This window comes from Gallinula chloropus, assembly GCF_964237585.1.
Source record: "Gallinula chloropus genome assembly, chromosome: 7".
Classification (NCBI taxonomy): domain Eukaryota; kingdom Metazoa; phylum Chordata; class Aves; order Gruiformes; family Rallidae; genus Gallinula; species Gallinula chloropus.
In genome coordinates, this window is record NC_140092.1 from 22,646,840 (window position 1) to 22,659,341 (window position 12,502).

General features: G+C 39.9%; 1 long non-coding RNA gene across 1 annotated transcript; it reads right to left on the reverse strand.

Moving 5' to 3' along the window:
- Nucleotides 1–4: 4 nt before the first annotated feature.
- Nucleotides 5–12,380, reverse strand: LOC311193965. The gene is made up of 3 exons (XR_014617423.1): nt 12,315–12,380; nt 8,039–8,104; nt 5–23 (listed from the first exon to the last, which is right to left on the reverse strand). It is a non-coding gene; the product is annotated as an uncharacterized lncRNA (long non-coding RNA).
- Between the last annotated feature and the right edge of the window lie 122 nt (nt 12,381–12,502).

Here is a 12,502-nt window from a genome sequence, read left to right on the forward strand (position 1 = left end):
GCATCTTGTGATGATAATAACACCTGAAAAAAAAAATCAATTGCAGAAGAGAAGAGAGTTGTGTGTCTCTACAGCCTTGGAGCTTCCTGTTAACATTTATTTTATAGACGCACCTAGAATCCCTCAAAAAAGAATGGGCCTGACCAAACTACATAACGTGAGAGGGCTCCAATCCCAAAAGGCTCGCCCTTTACATAGGCAACTGTAGGAAAGAGAAAATTTACTAAAGGTAAAGAGCAGGTCAGTGACAAGGCTACCTACAGAACATGAGTCTCTTAATTTCTGTGAGGCCAATTCAAGTGATCAGTCCTACTTTTTTCTCCTTAATTTTGACTCCAAAGGAGCCAAAGACATCCAGGTTCAGTAACTTTTAGTAACTAATAATAAATATTCTGCTAACAACTGAATTGAAGACATGAATTGAAGTTTTAACTGTAAAATATCAGCAGTTCTAGGGAGGCTGAAAGCAAAAGAAAACTCTTGCTCCTTCAATATGTGCTGGCTACATTACTGAAAATCTCTCTCATCTCTCAAGTTGATGTGATGAACAGCTGACTGGCTAAAGTATACTTGTCCTTTTAACGATAATAATCTGTAATTCATGTGCCCCAATTTTAAGGAATCTGATTTTTTTCTCCAGATTGAATGTCACTGTGGCTTGTGTAAGTGAAAAGTGGCAAAGTGCTATCATGTTTCTAGAGCTGGGGAACAGTCCTGCAAACAGTGTGCTTTTTCATCACCAAATGAAATGAAAGAATAAAACAAGAACAAACACAAAAACAAAACTTTGGAAAAAAAGACAAAATTATCACCAAGAACGATAGCCTTACCAAAGGGTACATAGCATCTCTCCAGACTGTCAGAAGTTATTTTAGTTCATGCAGTTGAGCACTAGATGCTTTAAATGTCCTTGACCTATGTCAATACAACTGTTCTCTCACCTATGTCAATCATCTCATAGATGAGCTTTCTGTTCTTCTCTCCTCTTTTGGGCAGTTTAGCTGTCTCCAAAATCAGGAAATACCTGGACTCTACATATTACTTTCATATTAATGTTCAAGTACTTGAACTATGTTAAATAATATATTAAGGACTCAAATGTCCTCGCATTTCTAACTATGCCAAACACCATTCTCCCACTAGACTCTCAGTCTGCATAAAACAAGTATTTCCCTCCCTTTAACGGTTGAATCCACTAGTCCCAAAGTACTCCTGGCAGATTAATCTTCATAGAGAACACAGTGAAGTTTCCATTTTCTTTCATAAGACTCAACAGTGCTACCTCCTATTCATCTAAGAGCACAACACTTGCTTCTCTGGAGAATATTTTCACTAGTAAGCCTAGAAGACTTTACAGGAAAGATTTATCTGACCAGCTAAGAGCAAGGGCATGAATCAATAACCTAATAAGTTAAGAGTCCCGTGTCTCTGAGTCCTAGTAAAGAAGAACATGCCCTCGGCCGCTGGGGAAATCACAGAAACTTTCTTAAGGAAGAAAAGAGAACTAAGATCCACCCTCCCCAGCTAAATACTCCTACCAGTACTAGTGAGAGTCATACACTCTCAGACTCTCACGAGTTTCAGTTAAAACTCCCTTTACTTCAGCCTGAAACTGCTGTATGACAAGGAACAAAGAACCCATGAGGGGCTGCCATACTCACTATCGTATTGCACAGGCCACCTCTTGGTTCTGGCCTCCAATTCAGTTTGTGGAAGGAAGGAGGGCATAAACCAGCAGCAATCTAAACCAAAGATGGAGAAACAGCAGTGCCTTAAATCTCATTGCAGCCTTCAGTTTCTGTGTTGCAATTTGCTCTTCTAAAAGGAGGATGATATTCACAGCAGTCTTGGGAGGACTAGCTGGGCAACATCTGCAAGCAAAGCTGAAGGCGTAAATCCACTTTCTGATCAATATGATTTTGATGACTCTTAAGCATGATCAATGCCATTCCCCCCTCAGGTGCCTGTTTGCAAACCAGATTTTCAATGAATAAAGTATGTCAAATTTTTTATAGAACGGTATTGCCCTCCTGTGGCCAAAGACTATTCTAAAGAAACAAATTTTACAAGGGTTCCCCTTTATTTGTTTGTCAGTTTTTCATGCACAACCTCAGACACACGAGGCAATCTTTCTGAAAGGAACTCCCCTCCAAACCCTAGAACCAAACCTGGGTTTGGTGTGTTATGGCACAGCAGCTGAGCAGAAAAAGTAAGCAGCAGATATGGTGTCAGATTCTCTGGCTCCTTACATTTCCCTTGATGACGTTATTCACACCAGAAATCATGACTATCTGTGCTCATCTTCAGCAGTTAAGTTTAATAATGACAGCATTTCTTTCTGTGCACCATCAATCAATCAGTCCTATTCTGCCTTAGATTTATGGCTTTTTTACTATTCCAAAAGTAGAACCGTATCCCACCTACTTGCAGAATAAGAGACAATCCTCTACCAGGAGCAGGCATGGCCCTTCCAGACCTTACCCAAACCCCACATAAATAGATTTGCTGACTTAAATGTCATTTTGGATCAGGTCCTTAGTGACATAGGCATAATGTAAGAGTCTGCAGACACACAGAGCAGTAACAAAGATTACAACGTAGATCAGGGACAGACACAAAGCTCCCCATGGCAAAACCAAGGTTTCCCTGCCTACAGAATTTATGTACAAAGCAGGAGATCATTTGACCCTTGAATACATGTAGTACTCTCTGATATCCCCACAACTTAGTTTAACCAACACAATTACAGCCTTTACATGGGTAAACAACTTGGAGATAATAAAAACTTCTTAAATACTAGATCAGTCAAACACCTGATAGAAAATTGTTACAATAAAGGATTTATATAAATGACAGGATTAATGTAACTTAAAGCAATCTAAATTCTTCATCATTATGTCAAAGTGCTGTTGAAATCAAGTTACAGTTTCTGTGAAGATTAATTGCACTTGACATATTCCATGGAATGTGCTTGACCTGATCTATTCTACCTGCCAATAGTCAGTTAATATGACTCAGCTCTTCTGTCCAGCTGTCAAGGCTGGAGAAATGAGGATAAGCATCTCTATCTTTCTTTTATCATTGCCAGCTATGCAGTGCAAGAATAATTTACCTTTTCCTTCTCACAGATGGTCAGGTCTCTTTTTCTGACAGTCTTGTCACTGACATTGTCAGTGCTGCAACAAATTTAAATATATTCAAAATAATTACAGTGATTAAATTTTACAGGTTTAACCACGAATATGCAGATCTGACCCTTGTGGCTCTTCTGAGGGAAAAACAGAAATATACCCATGTGATCAATATCCCAGACACTGCAAAAGAGTTAAATCATCACTGACTAATTTTTAAAAATGTGGCAAAGACCCACTTTCTACAACTGACTTATGATATCTTCAGGCCTTGGTGATAATCACAGAATCACAAGGTTGGAAGAGACCTTTGAAGATCATCAAGTCCAACCAATCCCATCCTATGCTAAAACATATCCCGAAGTACCTCATCTACCCTTTTTCTGAACACATCCAGGGAAGGTGACTCAGCCCCCTCCCTGGGCAGCCTGTTCCAGGCCCTGACAGCTCTTTCAGTAAAAAAATTTTTTCTAATATCCAATCTAAATCTGCCCTGGGACAGCTTCATGGCATTTCCCCTTGTTGTATCTCCTGTCCCCTGGCTGAAGAGACCATCACCCACCTCTCTGCACCCTCCTGGCAGGGCAGTGGATGTGGAGAGAAGGTCTCCCCTCAGCCTCCTCTTCTCCAGGCTCCACACCCCCAGCTCCCTCAGCCACTCCTCATAGGATTTGCCCTCCAGCCCCTTCCCCACCCTGGTTGCCCTTCTCTGCACTTGCTCAAGGACCTCAATGTCCTTCTTATGGTGAGGAGCCCAGAACTGCACACAGCACTCAAGGTGTGGCCTCACCAATGCCGAGTACAGGGGCACAATTACCTCCCTAGACCTACTGGCCACACTGTTTTTGATACAAGCCAAGATGCCATTGGCCTTCTTGGCCACCCGAGCACTCTGCTGGCTCATATTCAGTCTGCAGTCAACCAACACCTCCAGGTCCTTCTCTTCCTGACAGCTCTCCACCCAACCTCCCCCAAGCCTGTAGCACTGCATGGGGTTGTTATGTCCCATGTGCAGCACTCTGGCCTTGGCCATGTTAAACTTCATCCCGTTGGTGTCAGCCCATCGGTCCAGTCTGTTCAGATCCCTCTGAAGAGCCTCCCTACCCTCAGGCAGATCAACACTTCCTCCTAGTTTAGTGTCATCTGCAAACTTACTGAGGGAGCATTCAATCCCTTCATCCAGGTCATTGATAAAGATCTTGAAGAAGACTGGACCCAGGACTGAGCCCTGGGGGACACCACTTGTGACCGGCATCCAGCTGGATTTGGTTCCATTCACCACCACCCTTTGGGCCCATCCAACTAGCCAGTTTTTAACCCTGCTGTCAAGGCCAGTGGCAGCCAGTTTCTCAGTCAGAATGCTGTGAGAAACCGTGTCAAAGGCTTTACTGAAGTCCAGGTAGACTACATTCAGAGCCTTCCCCTTGTCCATAAGGAGGAAGTCCCTTATGAACTTCAATAGATCAGGGTCAGCTCCAAGGCAACATGTGATTTTAATCAAGTTTCACTTCAATTTATACATATGTTTCAGTATTTCCTACACCAGGACTTCAGTGTCCTCCATTCAAGGTGGAGAACCCACTACCAAACAATCCTTACAGCACATTTGTGCTCCAAATATGCAGAAGTAGTCTAAGTTGTTTCTGGAAATCATACAGCCCAAAGCAGAGGACGAATAAGAACCCTGAGGCACAACTAACTTACTTCCTCCATAGCTGTAGTTTATCAGCGCACTGGAAAGCACTTAACAATGCACACTGCAGTGTGTGTGTGTATTGTCTCCAATGACACAATTTGTTCTGATTAAAATAAAATTAACTTTTCTTTCAGATAAGTATTGATGGCAAATATTCCTTGCTGCTCAAGATTTATTTCTGATCAATTAATTGTAATAATCATGCCAAGAGAAAAAATAGCTGCTTAGCAGCATCCAGAATGGTCTACCAGACATAATGGAAAATGAGGACTACATACCCAAGTAGGCACACATAGAGGCAGGGCAGGATAAGGAATAACTCTCATTCTCTTGGAAATATATGAAAAGGATTTTTACCTTGGCTTTCCTTTCAAGAACATTTTGTGCAGACCAAGCATGCAGAACTGCAGACTGGAAGGAGAATATTTTAAAAGATTTTAACAAGGTCACAGTGAGCACTGCTCACTTGTTCATTCATTCTGTGTAATAACTGACAATATATAAGTGCCACTCAAGATGACACTAGAGAAATTAGACTTGCTAGCATTTGGTTTAACTGGGAAGATCACCAATATCTTCTGAATGGGGGTATAAATACCACAGCATTTTTTCAGCTTAGGCTCCATTGTGTTTCAGCAAGGATGTTCACTGGCCACATCCTTCAGCAACATCACCTTTAGCACAGGTGAAGATAGACAGACATTCAGATTTCTTCTGGGAATTCCAAAGACATCCTCCATTTCTGTTGTGTTCCTTCTTCCTAGTGCAGTGGCAGCAAACACTCACAAGTGTACTACTCACTCAAAAGTACAGCAGATTTTGGATTGTTCACTTCATTTTTCTATCTTTCCTGAACAGTTTTTATTTTGGATATTATCTAGGAAAAACAAAGAGAAATGATTAAGTGGCTCACATTTAGGTTTCCATTTATTTATATTTTTGGCTGGTAGATTTGTCATCTGTAGCACTCGATATTAGTTATGCCACAATTACCAGAACCATTCTTTTCATTTAACCACTGTTTCCCAGAAAATAATTTTCTTGACAATTACACTGATCTCTTCCTTGCTGGCAGTCCATCTTGCAGAAGCAACAGACTCCAACTGAAACAACTGGGTACAACCGAAGGATGCCACAAGTCCGTACAGGTTTGTCTGTCTCTCTTGCTTCTTGACCAAGACCGTAGTAAAGAAACCCACTTCCTCATCCCTTCTATAGCTCACATTCACCATTTATCTTAAATTTGTAAGCTCAGTACTTCTTGCCCTGTTGTATAACCCTGCCTGCACTCCTTTTTCAAAGCACGTCTCTACTTGGATAGTGTCTATTTCAGGCAAGGAGCAAGTCTTTTCTTCTGGCTTGTAGTTATTTTTCAGGCTGTCATAACACCGCAAGCTGACAAAACAATGGAAATGGCTCTCACTCTTGGGATTGGTGTGACCTCTTCTCCCTCTACAATTATCATCCTGTTGGGTTCATTCCTCCTAAGAAGATGTCCGACCACAGCTACTTGGACTTTTTACATTTGAATGCCTTATAGCTAATAAGGACAAAAAAGTACCCTGAAAACAGTGCTTGTCTGGACTTCTCCAACTCAACTGCAGTCTCTCCCTCCTTGAAGAATTCCCCTGTGACATGCACTGACAAGCACTGAGAACTTTGATGTAGAAAGTGATGTAGATTTTTTTCCCTAGGTCTGAAAACCCCTCTTCGAACCTTCCACAGGAAGGACTGTTCTTTCAGATGGACTAGAAGATCCCATCTGTTTATTTGGCTTGGTTTTCTACAGCTCCCATGACCCTTCTTCTGCCTAAACCAGCTGAAACCTCAAGAACACTAATGAGAATGAAAATGACTCCTTTTATACTTTCAGAGTTTCTAACATTTTAAAATGCCAAGCCACCTTTGAAGGCTGCTCACTAAAATTTCAATCTCTCATATAGGAGGAACTTGAAAAATATTGCTGCTTCTCTTCAAGAGTCCTGATTAAAAATATATAGCTGAAAATAAAATGTTTTCAGTATGTCTCAACAGATATAAACATTACATTGAGCCACACTTAAATAACACAGAACTGTGACATGCAAGACTTCCTTGTGCACCTAGGAAAAGTGCCAGAAGTTAAAGTAATTTTTGAAAGGAACAGGTATTGCTTGGTAAAGTTGGAAAAGTACATATGCAATGAAGGAGAAATGGAACGAAAATAAAGGGATGAAACCATGTATTATGCAGGAATACTTAGAAAGTTGTGATGTGAATGCTAAGGAGAAAATGAAGGAAGTTCATGATGGTATTCAAACAAGGAACAACATAGACCAAAGTCAGTTGGGAAGAGGAAGAAGAAGCAGGAGAGGCAGAGTGGCAAGAGGCAGAAATGATTCAAGGTGCCAGCATAGCCAAACATGAACACACATGTCTATTTGCTCAATACTGAAGACCTATTGTCACGTCTCATAGTGACCATCAGCAGCCTGGAAGCCATTAGGACTTTTGTGGGTGAAACAAGGATCAGCTTAAGCCGCAACAATACTTTTAAGCAGTCCTTAACTAAATTCCTGGGAAAGAAAAAAAAAATAAAAGGACACAATTACCCAGACAAAAAAATGGTACAAAGGAACATCTGTCAGTTTTCTTTCTCTACTGCACTGCTGAATTCCAGAAAGGATCGTTCAGGAGGAATAGAGTTAGATCAATTATTTCTAAGAGTTTTATGAAAGCACTTAAATATGTGGTGTTCAAGGATGTAGGAGTTGGCATTTTTTAATTTATTTTTTTTGCTATTTCATGCTCTGCTTCATAAAAATGCTCTTGCATCTTTTATCAGACTAGACACAACTGAGTTGCACTGATGGGCTTCATCTCAGAAAGGAGCTGCATTTCACCGGCAGGTGAGACATCTGTTACCAATTATTTTGTTTATTTTATGTTCATTACTTATTTTATACCAATAATTTACAGCAACAAATTCTATTAAAAAAACTTACCTATATACTGAATACTAAAATTGCAAGTAGTCTCACAACATTAAAGTCCTTGCTGGTACCAGGTTTATAAAACAATTTCTGGGATTCTGAGTGTTTGACAAACCACCTCTCATTTAAAATCTTGAGTTAATTCACTACCTAGACTCTGTCTTATTGAAACAAGTCAAGATTCCACCTACAAAATCCTTATAATCCCCTCCACACTTATGAAGAAAGAAATAACGAACCTGTAAAAACCTGTATTGGGAATTGGGTAATGCTGGATTCATCACAGCAGCCAGGAGTCAGAAACACTGAAACAAAGAGCCAAGAATGCTGATGAGTACTTTGTTTCTTCAAAAAACAAGTCAAGATTCACTTGAATCAGCAGCAAAGATCAGAGGCCTGAATTCATAAGCTGGTTTTCATACACTTATCTTTAGCATCAGCCCTAAACAGTTTAGCTAAGGAAGCAATTTCAGTAAGATAATGGCAATAGAAAGCTGTTACCAGTTATTAGAATTAACTGCTGCAGAGAGATGTTTTGCAATAATATTATACCAGCACTTGCTTTCACTAGAATTAAGTGCATAGAAGAAAGGATCCACTTTATGAGAATACATATTTAAAAATAAACTCGAAACTGATTAGTTCTCTCTGACATTCCAGTAATTCATTTAAGGATAGAGGTAAGAAGTTAATATAAAAACAAACATTTTCCCAGTTCATCTTTTCTGCATGTTATGCAATTAATTTTCTTCAGTTTGACATTGTTTAACTTTCTGCTTGAATGCACGAAATTAAATGCAAGGAAAAGAAGCTATTTCAGGAAAAGAGAACAGTTACATGGCTTACCTTAATTTAAATGGACAAAAGTTATTTAAAAAAAAATAAATCACAACACAAAACACTTTTATCCACACTACAGCTGAGTAGTTTTCCTATGATTAAGAATTGGAACAATGCAGATTTGGAAAAGGGCACATTATCTGTGCCTGTTTGGACATGCCACTGAGAGTCACCTGTGCAGAGAATCAGAGAGACAGATGCTGTGATGAGGACTGCTTCTCTTAGCTGAAAATGGGGTTTGCACAGAGAAGGTTGAAAACAATGTTTTGGGTACAGCTGTAAGCCTTGGGGCCATCTAAGGAATGAGCACATGCAGTGCTTCTAAAACAACATTGAATTTTCCTTGCAGTGAGTTATTACAGTCTCCTTAAGGCAATATCAGAGGAATCCAGCGCCTGTTAGCCCTGCTGAAGTAGTCAAAATTGATGCTTAGAAGCTGAGTCTTACCTTGGTTTGAGATTTACAGACTGCACACAGTGAAGGAGCAGGCATAATCCCTTGACAAACAGGATTGTGTCTTTGATAAGGGGTTTCAGCTCAGTCCAGATACATCTCTCTGATTGTTTTGTACTGGAAAACCTAAAGCACACCTGAGTAACTGCCCTTTAATTTAAGGTGAATTAGAGTATACAGAACTATATATCTCTGTGAAAAAGGATGCATAAGATCCAAACTGATGCCTCAAAAAACCCAAAAAGCAGAAAATTCTAGAGTTCATAGATGAGAGCAACTGCACAGAAGTCTGTAACTGAGGGAACCTTTGAATTAGACAGTACTTGAGCTTATTTTTCATGTTTGCCACTACATTCTTTAGTAAAGCGTTCTACTATTGCTTCTCTTCCAAATGGATAGGGAAAGAAAAGGTAGTCCTTGGTTGAGCACCTGACCAAGATACCTGCTATGGTGCGGTTAATTTCACAAATGTTTGTCATTCTCAAAACTTTCACTGAGCTTTGAGGTGCATATTTCTGAATGGGTATATATAAATATATATATATTGGCCAAGAGCCAATTATTATTGCTTGGACTTATTATAGTTTGGACATGCATATCAAATTTAGATAAGCACAATTTATTATATCAATGAGGATAAAAGTTCAGTTAAAGGGCAGCTTATATCTTAACTAAAAGGCAACATGGCCTCAAAAGCAGCCTACAAATAAACAAACAAAAAACCCCAGATAATGTAATTTCTAAATTATTTGCACCCCCACATAACAATATCCTAAATTTATTTGAATTAGAACCAAAAGACAAGTGTAAATATACTTTTTACCAGGAGAGACAAGAAAGAGAGTGTTTAAGGAGATGGTTAGTGATGGTTTATAATTAGTGTCAGCTTAAAGAAGAGCATAATTTTTTTCCCACTATGCTACTGGATGTTCTCAGTAGAGACAAGGCAATATCATATTAAAGTAATTAAATCAATTTTGGAACAGTGACAGGTCTCCTAGCTCAGGATCTTGTTTATGCTGTTGTCTAATAAAAAATTTAGGAAAATATTCATTTATGATTTGGATATAATGTTGGGAGACTGCAGACTTACAAAACCAAGGAAAAAATCAGGGTCTACAGATACTAATAGTTACTTTCATTTTTGGGTCTTTACAGTGGTCTTGAGATTATGTTTAAGGTTCTGTTAAATATGTATAACAACTATCCATGGTTTTAAATATAGAAGAGTAGGCAGAACATTAGCAGAATTCAAGTTACTCAGACCACAACAGTATGGAGTGGAGCATCAACTATAAAATATATTAATGGAATATCTGTTCAAAGAAGTCTGCCATAATAGAAATGAGGACTTTCTTATAGTATATAGTATATTTGGGGATATTAGGCACTGATAATTTCATTTCACTAGTGAATTATGCATATCTGCAAAAGTAAAGAGTGTGAGACAATGGATATGCTAGTTTGTATTTAAGCCTATAACTGGGGTTAGGTTTAAGGACAGGAATAGGAACAAAGAGAACTGGGAAAGCAGAACTTGCATTATTCATGGATCTTCAAGCCCTCAGAAACAATGAGAGAGAAGGAGTGATAAAAAGAGTTGATAATTATATTAAAATCTCATAAAAAGTATAAAACATGACATTCAGGCTTGGGCTAGGAGCAAAGGGGGAAATGACAGCTTCTTAAACTTAAATTGATGGATGTTGTATACCTAGAAAACCTAGAAGGGCGATGGAATTCTGCAGAATTCTATTTTTCAGTTTTCAGTTACAAACTAAATTGGAACTGATATAGCAGTCATATTCTGTGCTGTCCCAAAAGAAGTGTGACCAGCAGATCAAGGGAGGTGATTCTCACCCTCTACTCTGTTCTCATGAGAGAGTATCCTCCAAACGACAGACAAGACCATTTTACCATACTGCAATGTATACAATGCTCACTATAATTGCTCTTCAATGCAATTTATGCTACAATACTTCTGCCCACTTCTGCAATTTAGTCATAACTTCAGCTTTTAGTCATAAAGTAAGAGCTTCATGTGTATATAACTGAGAATCTCTGCACTGACTTAGGAAAATGTGAGAAAGAAAGGACGAGAAGTTTATATTGTTTACAAGGCAAAATGACAGTCCAGTAAAAATCCTCCCTGTGGCATTGTTTTCAGAAATTTCATTACAGTTTAGGCAATCTGTTTTCATAGGACTGATTTATAATGCATGAAGGCCTGATGTTGACAGTACTACAGAGCTACTACTGAGGTGAATAAATGAAGCGAACCTTTGCCTCCACCACCTGCTTGGCTCAGGAAAAGAGCCCCACCACTACCTCGCTAAACAAGCTTAGCATGGAAATGCCCAACTATGCCACAGACCTTGTTCTATACAAGGTTTGCAGTGTGCAGAAGAGGATTCATCAAGAAGGGAAGAGAAGGAATAGCCCACTTCATGACCTTCCCCTCGCAAACACCCACATGGAACGTGCTCTGCATTGCCCACACTTCCTTCGTAGTAATGTTTCAATTCTAGTGGATTTTATTTTAAAACCAGGAAGGATATATATCAACCCTGGATTAAATATTGGTTATTTTCTCAGCAACATGGTGGTTGTTTCTTTTAATACAGCTTGACTTAATATACTCCAAAGATTCCCCATGTCCTACAACACTTCTTGGCTGCCTACCTGAGGAGGAAGCACTCACTACAAAGGGAGGTTTGGTGACATGCAGGATGGGACACCTCTACCAAGAGCAGCACTCTCAGCACACCACCAACCAATCTCTGCCATTCCCATAGTTCACCTCTCAATAACAACCTATCCACTCGTTATTACATTTTTCACAGTCCACCAAAGCCTGGGTAGAGGTGTCCTCCACTACCACCTCTGAGGGGAGACAGAGTCCTTCTTCCCCTCACAGGGAGTACTGGGGAGCTGATCCCTGTTCTTGCTTTCTGCCCTTCTGCTGCCTTTTCTTTTTTCTGAATGCTCAAACACGGTGCTGGTATCTGAAAACTCTGTTCCACCCAAGGGGTGCTGTTCAGACCGTGTCCTCCTGTCCTTGCAGAGTTGACAGTAACACTTCGCTGACAGACACACAAGGTACACGTGGAGTGTTTGCTGCAGCTACTACAGCCTGCGGGAAGAAAAAACAACAAACCAACAAAAAAACTAACCAAACAAACAAAAAACCCACCCAAAACCCAAACCAACACACTACCAAACCTGCCACGTTCCGCATATTTCCACATTTTGTGAAGTAAGCACTGAGAACAGACACCAATTTGCGACTGTAAACTGGATTTTCAAACTGTTTTCCTAACAAACACATCCCACCCCCTCTCCCAGAAGGACGCCTATCCCAGAGGCAGGGCGCCGCACGGCATCCCGGGACTTGTAGTTCCCTGGCCAAG